The following is a 13,082-nucleotide window of genomic DNA, read 5'->3' as shown; positions in this document are numbered from 1 at the left end:
CTTTTAATTTCATAGCTGCAATCACCATCTGCAGTGATTTTGGAGCCCCAAAAAATAAAGTCTGACACTGTTTCCACAGTTTCGCCATCTATTTCCCATGAAGTGGTGGGACCGGATGCCATGATCTTCGTTTTCTGAATGTTGAGCTTTAAGCCAACTTTTTGACTCTCCACTTTCACTTTCATCAAGAGGCTTTTGAGTTCCTCTTCACTTTCTGCCATAAGGGTGGTGTCATCTGCATATCTGAGGTTATTGATATTTCTCCTGGCAATCTTGATTCCAGCTTGTGTTTCTTCTAGTCCAGCATTTCTCATGATGTACTCTGATATAAGTTAAATAAGCAGGATGACAATATACAGCCTTGACATACTCCTTTTCCTATTTGGAACCAGTCTGTTGTTCCATGTCCAGTTCTAACTGTTGCTTCCTGACCTGTATACATATTTCTCAAGAGGCAGATCAGGTGGTCTGGTATTCCCATCCCTTTCAGAATTTTCCAGTTTATTGTGATCCACACAGTCAAAGGCTTTGGCATAGTCAATAAAGCAGAAGTAGATGTTTTTCAGGAACTCTCTTTCTTTTTCCATGATCCAGCAGATGTTGGAAATTTGATCTCTGATTCCTCTGCCCTTTCTAAAACCAGCTTGAACATCAGGAAGTTCACAGTTCACATATTGCTGAAACCTGGCTTGGAGAATTTTGAGCATTATTTTATTAGAGTGTGAGATGAGTGCAATTGTGCAGTAGTTTGAGCATTCTTTGGCATTGCCTTTCTTTGGGATTGGAATGAAAACTGACCTTTTCCAGTCCTGTGGCCACTGCTGAGTTTTCCAAATTTGCTGTTATATTGACTGCAGCACTTTCAGGGCATCATCTTTCAGGATTTGGAATAGCTCAACTGGATTTCTATCACCTCCACTAGCTTTGTTCGTAGTGATACTTTCTAAGGCCCACTTGACTTCACATTCCAGGATGTCTGGCTCTAGGTCAGTGATCACATCATCGTGATTATCTGGGTCATGAAGATCTTTTTTGTACAGTTCTTCTGTGTATTCTTGCCATCTCTTCTTAATATCTTCAGCTTCTGTTAGGTCCATACCATTTCTGTCCTTTATTGAGCACATCTTTGCATGAAATGTTCCTTTAGTATCTCTGATTTTCTTGAAGAGATCTCTAGTCTTTCCCATTCTGGTGTTTTCCTCTATTTCTTTGCATTGATCGCTGAAGAAGGCTTTCTTATCTCTTCTTGCTATTCTTTGGAACTCTGCATTCAGATGTTTATATCTTTCCTTTTCTCCTTTGCTTTTTACTTCTCTTCTTTTCACAGCTATTTGTAAGGCCTCCCCAGACAGCCATTTTGCTTTTTTGCATTTCTTTTCCATGGGGATGGTCTTGATCCCTGTCTCCTGTACAATGTCACGAACCTCAGTCCCCAGTTCATCAGGCACTCTATCAGATCTAGTCCCTTAAATCTATTTCTCACTTCCACTGTATAATCTTAAGGGATTTGATTTAGGTCATGCCTGAATGGTCTAGTAGTTTTCCCTACTTTCTTCAATAAGTCTGAATTTGGCAATAAGGAGTTCATGGTCTGAGCCATAGTCAGCTCCTGGTCTTGTTTTTGCTGACTGTATAGAGCTTCTCCATCTTTGGCTGTAAAGAACATAGTCAATCTGATTTCGGTGTTGACCATCTGGTGATGTCTATGTATAGAGTCTTCTCTTGTGTTGTTGGAAGAGGGTGTTTGTTATGACCAGTGCATTTTCTTGACAAAATTCTCTTAGTCTTTGCCCTGCTTCATTCTGTATTCCAAAACCAAATTTGCCTGTTACTCCAGGTGTTTCTTGACCACCTACTTTTGCATTCCACTCCCCTATAATGAAAAGGACATCTTTTTTAGGTGTTAGTTCTAAAAGGTCTTGTAGGTCTTCATAGAACCGTTCAACTTCAGCTTCTTCAGTGTTACTGGTTGGGGCATAGACTTGGATTACTGTGATATTGAATGGTTTGCCTTGGAAATGAACAGAGATCATTCTGTCATTTTTGAGATTGCATCCAAGTACTGCATTTCAAATTCTTTTGTTGACCTTGATGGCTATTCCATTTCTCTGAAGGATTCCTGCCCCCAGTAGTAGATATAATGGTCATCTGAGTTAAATTCACCCATTCCAGTCCATTTCAGTTCGCTGATTCCTAGAATGTTGACATTCCCTCTTGCCATCTCTTGTTTGACCACTTCCAATTTGCCTTGATTCATGGACCTGACATTCCAGGTTCCTATGCAATATTGCTCTTTACAGCATCGGACCTTGCTTCTATCACCAGTCACATCCACAGCTGGGTATTCTTTTTATTTTGGCTCCATGAGTTTCTCTTTCAGTATCCTATCATTTTTCCTTTTCATACTGTTCATGGGGTTCTCAAGGCATGAATACTGAAGTGGTTAGCCATTCCCTTTTCCAGTGGACCACATTCTGTCAGATCTCTCCACCATGATCCGCCCATCTTGGGTTGCCCCACGGGCATGGCTTGGTTTCATTGAGTTAGACAAGGCTGTGGTCCTAGTGTGATTAGATTGACTAGTTTTCTGTGAGTATGGTTTCAGTGTTTGCCCTCTGATGCCCTTTTGCAACACCTACCATCTTACTTGGGTTTCTCTTACCTTGGCCGTGGGGTATCTCTTCACAGCTGCTCCAGCTAAGTGCAGCCATTGCTCCTTACCTTGGACGAGGGGTGTCTCCTCACCACCGCCCTTCCTGACCTTCAACGTGGGATAGCTTCTCTAGGCCCTCCTGTGCCCGCACAGGCACAGCTCCTTGGACGTGGGGTTGGTCCTCCTGGCCACTGCCCCTGGCCTCGGACTTAGCGCCATGGGGTAGCTCCTCCTGGCCGCTGCCCCTGACCTCAGAAGTGGGGTAACTCCTCTCGTTGCTGCCCCTGACCTCGGACACTGGGTATCTCCTCTCAGCCACTCTCACGACCTTGGAAGCAGGGTAGCTCCTCTCGGCTGTTCCTGCACCGTCGCAGTCTGATACTCTAAGCCGCTTCCCCTGACCTCAGATGTGGGGTAACTCCTCTTGGCCTCCGCCCTTCGGGCATGGTGTCTTCCCGGCTTCTGCCCCTGACTTCGGACGTGGGGTGGCTCCTCTCGGCCGCGCTTAGCGCGCCGGTCGCAGCCGCCTGTAACATTGTAAATGATTAGTGATAATAAAACGGTGATGCAGAAGCTATAAATGTGGATATGTTTTTCATATATTAAAATTCTTACTAGATATCAAAGTTTAAATGTTAAATTTGTTTTCATATTCAAGTCTCTGAGAATTAAAACCCTAGAAATTAAAATTAAAATCCATTTTTACTGCATTAATAAATAAAAATCCAAAGAAATGAAAGTCCAAAATTCGTATATCCTGATGTTTTGTTCTGGTCATCATAAGGCAAATCTTTTTTCCAACGCTTTGAGGAATATGGCCTTTTTTGACTGGTAGAATATGCTATTTCACTCTAATCTCAATAAAATAACTTGTTTTTTCTGTGTAACATATTTAGAGTCCAAATAAAGAAAAGGCACACAAAAGATTTTACAGTGCTTATCTTCTTAACTCTTGAGAGTCCCTTGGACTGCAAGGAGATCCAACCAATCCATTCTAAAGGAGATCAGTCCTGGGTGTTCTTTTGAAGGAATGATGCTGAAGCTGAAACTCCAGTACTTTGGCCACCTCATGCGAAGAGTTGACTCATTGGAAAAGACTCTGATGCTGGGAGGGATTGGGGGCAAGAGGAGAAGGGGACGACAGAGGATGAGATAGCTGGATGGCATCACTGACTCGATGAACATGAGTTTGAGTGAACTCCAGGAGTTGATGATGGACAGAAAGGCCTGGCGTGCTGCAGTTCATGGGGTCGCAAAGAGTCAGACACGACTGAGTGACTGAACTGAACTGACTGACCTTCTTAATCTAACACACATACACTTTCACATGCATGCATATACTAACAAAGGCTAGAAAAATGTAGAAATGCCTGCCCTCCTAGAGCATAACATCTTATGGAAAAACCAGAACAAACTCCTTGGCCAGCCCAATGTATAAAGAAATGTACCTCTTAAAGAAGCTTTCTTCCCTCCTCCCAATTTTATTTATTACTCATTTATTTATCAGAGGAATCACCCTTGGGACATTTCTGAACTGAGGCTTATGATAGCATTTCTTAGATTTCTAGTGAAATATGCTTAGTGTTTCATTTTCACTTGCTGCTACTCCTTTCAAGATTCTTAATTTGTGTTAGTTCAATCTCTAGCTTAAATAAATCCTTTTCATTTCTACTTCAGCTCTACCACTGTTTCCTGCATTTAAGTTAACATATTCCTTCTCTCTTTCATTCACTCTCTGGCCCATAAATAAGTGCATTCATTCAATCATTTCCAATATCTTATCAATTTTTTTTTTCCTGTTAGGTTTCTCTGTGGCCTCAGTTACAAATTTAGATTTAAAAACAAAATATATAGTTCTTTTTTAATATCCTTTGTAAGACGAGTTACAACATGATTTTTAATTTTTTTATGTCTATTTTTTAAAATTTTTATTGGGGTGTAGTTGATTTACAATGTTATGTTAGTTTCTGCTGTAAAGCAAAGTGAATCAGTTATACATATACATATATCCACTCTTTTTAAGATTCTTTTCCTGTATAGGTCCTTACAGAATATTGAGTATGGTTCCTTGTGTTGTACAATAGGTTCTTATTAGCTGTCTGTTGTTGTTTTTAGTCGCTAAGTCATATCCAACTCTTTGTGACCCTCATAGGCTGACTGTAGCCTTCCAGACTCCTCTGTCCATGGGGTTTCCCAGGCAAGAATACTGGAGTGGGTTTCCATTTCTTTCTCTAGGGGATCTCTGAGACCCAGGGATCAAACTTGAGCCTCCTGCATTGGCAGATGGATCCTTTACCACTGAGCCACCAGGGATGCCCATTAGTTATCTACTTTATTTATTTACTATAGTAGTGTGCATATGTCAATTCCAATCTCCCAATTTTTCCCTCCCCTCCTTTCCCCTTAGTAACCCCAAGTTAGTTTTCTACATTTGTGAATCTATTTCTGTTTTGTAAATAAGTTTGTACTATTTTGTTTTAGATTCCACATATGATATTTGTCTTTCTCTATCTGACATTTCTCACTTAGTATGATAATCTATAGGTGCATTCGTGTTTCTGCAAATGGCATTATTTCAAAGATATAATTTTTTAATTCATTTTTACTTATCCTACCCCTAAAAATCTGACTTTACTTTTTCCTGTCATTAGTCTATTATCTAATATCCAGCCTTTCTTTTAAAGAAATCCCCCTGTTCTTTTGGGCTAGTCGAGAATGCCACAGCTTCTATTCTGAGAGATATTTTAAATAACTGTATTATTGCTGTTTTTTGTTTTCATTGTTGTGTCATTGTTGCTGACATTTGCTTAATGAATTTTCAGGATTAATTCTTCCTTAAAAGACCAGTTTTCAGTTTATAATAAAACTGAGTGAGAGTTACAGATATTTGCTATAAACCCTCTGTCCTGCAATACACATGGCCTTCCCCATTATCAGCATCATTCATCAAAGTAGTTTATGTTTTTACCACTGATGAACTTATACTGACAAGTCATAGTCATCCAACATCCAAATTGTATCTAAGGTTTCACTCTTGGTATTGTACACTGACTCAGTATTATGCATTGGGTTTGGACAAAATGTGTGTGTGTGTGTGTGTGTGTGTGTGTGTGTGTGTGTGTGTGAGAGTCACCCAGTCCTCTCTAATTCTTTGTGACCCCATGAACTGTAGCCTGCTAGGTTCTTCTGTCTGTGGTTTTTCCCAGGCAAGAGCACTGGGTGTTTTGCCATTTCTTTCTCCAGGGGATCGCCCCAATCCAGGGATTGAACCTGCTTCTTCTGCATTGCAGGCACATTCTATACCATCTGAGTCACCAAGGAAGCCCAGACAAAACAGGTGATGCAGTGGTAAAAAGTCTGCCTGTAATGCAGGAGATGTGGGCTCAATCCCTGGGTCAGGAAGATACCCTGGAGAAGGAAGTGATAACCACTGAGTCGGACACCACTGAGCATAGCAGCACACACACAGTGTATTTGTAGGACAAAACATAATTATACATAGTCATCACTGTAAAAATCTTTTGTGCTCTGCCTTTCCATCTCCCCTCACTTTCATACCTTTGGCACCCACTGATCTTTTAGTTTATTGTCTCTATAGTTTTGCCTTTCAGGAATAATTATTTAAATTTTGGGTTTTTTTTTTTTTTTGGTCATGTATGGCCACTGATATTTCTGCTCAGTTAACTTAGAGGGCTACTAATGATTAGTTTTTAATGTCTTGAACCATGAATCTTTTGCCTATTACCAGAATCTTTTGCCTGTGTCTATGATTGGGCATGACTTTAATACTCATGCAATTTATAATTCTGCCTTAAATTTTACTTTCTGCTCACATAGGACCTCAGGGTCAACCTGAAATGAGAGTTTGTGCTATTTTCTATCAGCAGGGTTCTGGACACATTATTACCTTTGCAGAGTGTTTAGGGCTCCTGTAATATTTCAGAGTTTTTCAAATCCCCTTCTGACTATCTCCTTCCCTAGGTATTCCTTTTAACTTTTTGATCCATCTCTTATTTACCACAACATATATCACAGCTTTATGGAGCTGTGTTTTAATATGTATTTCAATCACTATATTCAACAAAGACCCTGGAAATAGGGCTTACTGCCTTGATGTAAACTCCTTGTTGTTGTTCAGTTGCTAAATTGTGTTCAATTCTTTGCCACCTCATGGACAGCAGGACTCCAGGCTTCTCTGTCCTCCTCCATCTCTGAGAGTCTGCTCAAATTTATAGCCATTGAGTTGGTGATACTATCTAACCTTCTCATCCTCTGCCCCCCATTCTTCTTTACCTAAAAACTTTCCCAGAATTAGGGCCTTTTCCAATGAGTCAGCTCTTCGCATCAGGCCAAAGTATTGGAGCTTCAGAATCAGTGGTGGTGGTGGTGGTTTACTAGCTAAGTCATGTCCGACTCTTGTGATCCCATGGACTGTAGCCCATCAGGTGCCTCTGTCCATGGGATTTTTCAGGTAAGAATACTGGAGTGGATTGCCATTTTCTTCTCCAGGGAATCTTCCTGACCCAGAAATCAAACCTGGGTCTCCTGCATTGTAGGCAGATTCTTTACCAACTGAGCTATAAGGGAAGCCCTCTGAATCAGTACTTCCAATGAATATTCAGCTTTTATTTCTTTTAGAATTTACTAGTTTGATCTCCTTGAAGACCAAAGGACTCTCAAGAGTCTTCTACATGCATGCTAAGTTGCTTCAGTCGTGGCTGACTCTTTACAACCCTATGGACCATAGCCCGGCAAGCTCCTCTGTTCATGGGATTCTCTAGGCAGCAATACTGTCTAGATTTGTCATAGCTTTCCTTCCAAGGAGCAAACATCTTTTAATTTTGTGGTTGCAGTCACTATCCAAGTGATTTTGGAGCCCAAGAAAATAAAATGTCACTGTTTCCACTTTTCCCTCTTCTATTTGCCGTGGGACCAGAGTCCACGATGTTAGTTTTTTGAGTGTGTAGTTTTAAGCTAGCTTTTTCATGATCCTCTTTCACCTTCATCAAGAGTCTGTTAGGGCAGTGTCATCTGCATATCTGGCATTATTGATATTTCTCCCAGCAATCTTGATTCCAGCACGACATTTCGCATGATGCACTCCGCATATAAGTTAAATAAGCAGGGTGACAATATGCAGCCTTGACATACTCCTTTCCCAATTGTGAATCAGTCAGCTGTTTCATGTAAAGTTCTAACTGTTGCTTCTTGACTGGCATACAGGTTTCTCAGGAGAGAGGTAAGGTGGTCTGGTATTCTCATCGCTTTAAGAATTTTTCAGTTTGTTGTGATCCACACAGTCAAAGTCTTTAGAGTAGTCAATGAAGTAGATGTTTTTCTGGAATTCTCTTGCTCTTTATATGATCCAACAAACGTTGGCAATTTGATCTCTGGTTCCTCTGCCTTTTCTAAACGCAGCTTGTAAACCTAGAAGTTGGGTTACATACTGCTGAAACCTAAGCAAAGCCTTACTAGCACATGAAATGAGCACAATTGTATGATAGTTTGAACATTCTTTGGCAATGCCCTTCTTTGGGATTGGAAAGAAAACTGACCTTTTCCAGTCCTGCGACTACTGCTAAGTTTTCCAAATTTGCTGATATATTGAGTGCCGCACTTTCACAGCATTATCTTTTAGGACTTGAAATAGCTCAGCTGGATTTCCACCACCTTCACTAGCTTTGTTCTTAGTGATGCTTCCTAAGGCCCACTTGACTTCACATTCCAGGATGTCTGGATCTAGGTGAGTGACCACACCATTGTGGATATCCAGGTCATTGAAACCTTTTTTTGTATAGTTCTTTTGTGTATTCTTGCCACCTCTTCTTAATCTCTTCTGCTTATATGTCCTTACCATGTCTGTCATTGATCGTGCTCATCCCTGCATTAAATGTTCCCATGATAGCTCCAGTTTTCTTGAAGAGATCTCTAGTCTCTCCCATTCTATTATTTTCCTCTATTTCTTTTCATTGTTCATTTTAAAAGGCCTTCTTACACAATGGAGTATTACTCAGCCATTAAAAAGAATTCATTTGAATCAGTTCTAATGAGGTGGATGAAACTGGAGCCTATTATACAGAGTGAAGTAAGCCAGAAAGAAAAACACCAATGCAGTATACTAACGCATATATATAGAATTTAGAAAGATGGTAATGACAACCCTGTATGCTAGACAGCAAAAGAGACACAGATGTGTAGAACAGCCTTTTGGACTCTGTGGGAGAGGAAGGGGGGGATGGTTTGGGAAAATGCCATTAAAACATGTACAATATCATATAAGAAACGAATCTCCAGTCCAGGTTCGATGCAGGATACAGGAAGCTTGGGGCTGGTGCACTGGGATGACCCAGAGGGATGGTATGGGGAGGGAGGTGGGAGGGGGGTTCAGGGTGGGGAACACGTGTACACCCGTGGTGAATGCGTGTTGATGTATGGCAAAACCAATACAATATAGTAAAGTTAAAAAAAAAACAATAATAATAAATAAAAATAGCAAAATAAATAAATAAAAGGCCTTCTTATTTCTCCTTGTTGTTCTCTAGAACTCTGCATTCATTTGGGTGTATCTTTCTCTTCCTACCTTACCTTTCACTTCTCTTCTTTCCTCAGCTCTTTGTAGAGCATCCTCAGATAACCACTTTGCCTTCTTGTATTTCTTTTTCTTTGTGATGGTTTGGTCACTGCCTCCTGTACAGTATTACAAACCTCCTTCCATAGTTCTTCAGGTACTCTGTCTACTAGGTCAAATTGCTTGAATTGATTTATCACCTCCACTATATAATCATAAGGGGTTTGATTTAGGTCATATGAATGGCCTAGTGGTTTTCCCTACTTTCTTCAGTTTATGCTTGCTGCTGTTGCTGCTGCTAAGTCATGTCAGTCGTGTTCGACTGTGCGAACCCACAGACAGCAGCCCACCAGGCTCCTCTGTCTCTGGGATTCTCCAGGCCTGGGTTTTGCAATAATGATCTCATATCTCATAATCTGAGCCACAGTCAGCTTCAGGTCTTGTTTTTGCTGACCATATAGAGAGTCTCCATCTTTGACTACAGATAATATAATCTGTCTGATTTCAGTATTTAACACTGGGTGATGTTCATGTGTAGAGTCATCTCTTGTATTGTTGGTAGGAGGTGTTTGCTATGACCAGTGTGTTCTCTTGTCAAAATTGTTAGCCTTTGACCTGCTTCATTTTGTACTCCAAGGCCAAGCTTGCCTGTTACTCCGCATGCCTCTTGATTTCCTAGTTTTGCATTTCAATCCCCTATAATGAAAAGGATATCATTTTTAGTGTTAGTTTTAGAAGGTCTTGTAGGTCTTCATAGAAACATTCAACTTCAGCTTTTTTGGCATTAGTGGTTGGGGCATAGACTCGGATTACTGTGATGTCAAATGGTTTGCCTTGGAAATGGACTGAGATAATTACGTTGTTTTTGAGATTGCACCCAATACTGCATTCCAGACTCTCTTGTTGATTATGAGGGCTACTCCATTTCTTCTAAGGGATTCTTGCCCACAGTAGTAGATATAATGGTCATCTTAATTAAATTAAATGTAAGCTTCTAGACAGGTCAAATCATGACTTCATTCTGCAACTGAAACTTTTTCTGTAGATCCTCCAGATAAGTCAAATAGTGGACTCCTCCAGGTACTGGACTTACTCAGGGATCCAAATCTGGCCTACCCACCCCACCCCTGTATCTACAGGGCAGCCTATTTTCTCAGTTACTATGATTATGAGTCTACTACTTTTCAAGGCTCTTGTAGAGCTGAAGAAAAGGAGATGATACAATATTGTAAAGTTTAAAAATAAAATAAAAAAAAGAAAGTGAAAAAAATATCACATCCATTTAGTAAACCAGTGTGCTATTGTGTCTTCATGGATCTTATTTTATTAAAAAATAAATTTTGAAATGTAGTTAAAAAAAAAAAAAAAAGGAGATGGGATTAGGCAGAGCCACATTGATACAAATGCTACTGTCCTTACTAAAGTTTAGCAGATTTTCTCAAGGAAACATGCCTCTGTTTGTTTCAACACTTTTGTTAATTTCCACAGTTCTGAAAGTTTTGACTTTGACAGTTTGTTGCCAATGCTTTCCTTGTTTTTATGAAGAAAAACATTTTTGTAGTCCCTCTGCCATTCTTGGAAGTCCCACCCCTCCCTTTCATTGTTTCTTTCCTGTGGAATTCACTATGTTCTTTATAACAAAAAATACAGACTTCCCTAAGTGGATCGGTTAATTGTATCTTCATATATATAATTGAATATTATCCCACTAAAGTCTTGTATTAGATTTATCAGGAAACTAAAAGAAAGGAAATAATTACTATGGCCATATATTAATGTGTATTTTTTAGACAGTGTATCAATTAATCTTCATTAATATTGTTTTCATAAGGCATTTCCATCCCCCAGTTACAGATTCATAGGGGAATAAATGTTGATTCTATCCATTAATATGCATCTTAAGCAAGTTATATAAGCTTTCTGAGCCTGAAGTAGCTGGAAAATGTAATGAAAACATAAATACTGACCACCTCAATTTCTGAAGAGGATCCCATGAGCTATTGAATGTATGCAACTTAGCTTAGTGATTCCCAAATGACAAACACTTACCAAAAATAAAAGCCAATATGTTTCTATGTATATGTGATAAATGATGTGGATTTCTATTTTAGCTCTGTGTGAGTATGGGTATAATATTTATCTCTCTTTTATTGACTGTGGAAATTTGTGATAGGATGAGCCGAGAGTAGATGCCTGCTCACATTAAATGCCTTTAATGTAGACTGCATAAATCTTTCTAACTTACCTATTCACTGATACAGCACAGATTCTCATTCATCTCACAGATAACCACTGTTGACAATCCAGGGTCCTTTTATAATCAGAACACATATAACACAAATTCGTGTCGTTATTTCTTTGATTTTGGACTTGGTCCATTGTGCTCCTTTCCTCTTTTCCTAACTTCAATTTATTTATCAAAGCCCAGATTAAGAATCACCTACATAATATCTTGCTTGGTATTCCTCTGCCAAAATGAATTGTTTAAAAATATTTTTTACTCCCATAAGAACCACTTATATATTATTTAAATTAGATATTCTTATAATAATGAAATGGTTCATATATCTGTTTTAATGAGGATAAATGATCCTTAGGGTAATAAAATGGTCCTATTGATTTTCTACCACTATCAGTCCCAAATCTTTAATTTCACAATGATTCACATTAAGTCTATGCTCAATAGTTATCTGTCGGTTAAAATACAGATTAAGTCAGATTGCAAAGAACTTGCAATTGTCTGTTAAAATACAGATTGAAGCCAGACTGCAAGCAGTTGAAACATATACTTTTTATACTCAGTATCCCTTTGGGAAAATTACTTTTTTTTTTTTTATATCTTGTATGTGGGAAATGATACAATACTGGAGGGGAAAATCATATTGGACAAAGACTGCTGTAAGCATTTTTAATACCTAATTTATTGCCCTGCATGGATTTATGCATGTGCATATTTGTGAGGAGATATGTTTGTAAATCTTTGTGCTGACAGTAAAATAGAGAGCTTTAAATACATTTTGGTGCATACCTGGCATTTTCTGACTGAACTCAATAAGAATGTAAATGAAATTGCACTGCCTGAGTGTGAATATGCTGTATACATAGACTTGGAATACTTATATTGAGACTGTCAAAAGAAACAAAGAAAGAAACCTAGTAAATACATTTATTTTTGACACTTAGACCTGTGGAAATATTTGACAGTGCAAAATGTCATCTTTAATGTGGTTTACACTGACTCTTTAGTATCCAAAGATGAATGTCAAGTCATGGGCGAATGGAAGTGGCACTGAAAAGAAGGATAATATCTTTACTCAGACATACTTATATCCCAGTTACGACTGTAAATGGAGCTCTGCTGATAAGATTGAAACAAAAATAAAACAGTGTGAATATAAAACAACTTTTGTCTTCTCATTTCTATGAAATGCCAACTTCCTACTGTTACTTTTATATGCAGTTTCCACATATTTATAAAAGAGAACATAGGAACAGAAATGGTATCAAAGTGGAAGACAAAAGAGCATTTTATACACGTCCAGTCTCATTGAATCATGGACAACTTTTTGATCTCAAGAATGGATTACATTTTTATGCTTTGCCAGATATTCCAGTATGAGCTTCTGTAAATTTTAGTTGTATCTAACTTCTCAAAATCCACATAGAACCCAAATCTAGTTTAAGTAAATATTTTATTCAAATATTTGAATCACATTTCTTTTCAAAGTGGTGTGTGGCATAATGTTATAACTTGAATAGCTGTTTGACATCTTGAGAGAAATGTCGGTCTTAAACTCCTAAATATTTATAAGCAAAAATAAAGAGAAGGGCCTCTATGCCATTTTCCTGTCATCTGATCTG

This window comes from Bos taurus, chromosome 12 (assembly GCF_002263795.3).
Source record: "Bos taurus isolate L1 Dominette 01449 registration number 42190680 breed Hereford chromosome 12, ARS-UCD2.0, whole genome shotgun sequence".
NCBI classification, from domain to species: Eukaryota; Metazoa; Chordata; class Mammalia; order Artiodactyla; family Bovidae; genus Bos; species Bos taurus.
This window is presented reverse-complemented; position numbering follows the sequence as displayed.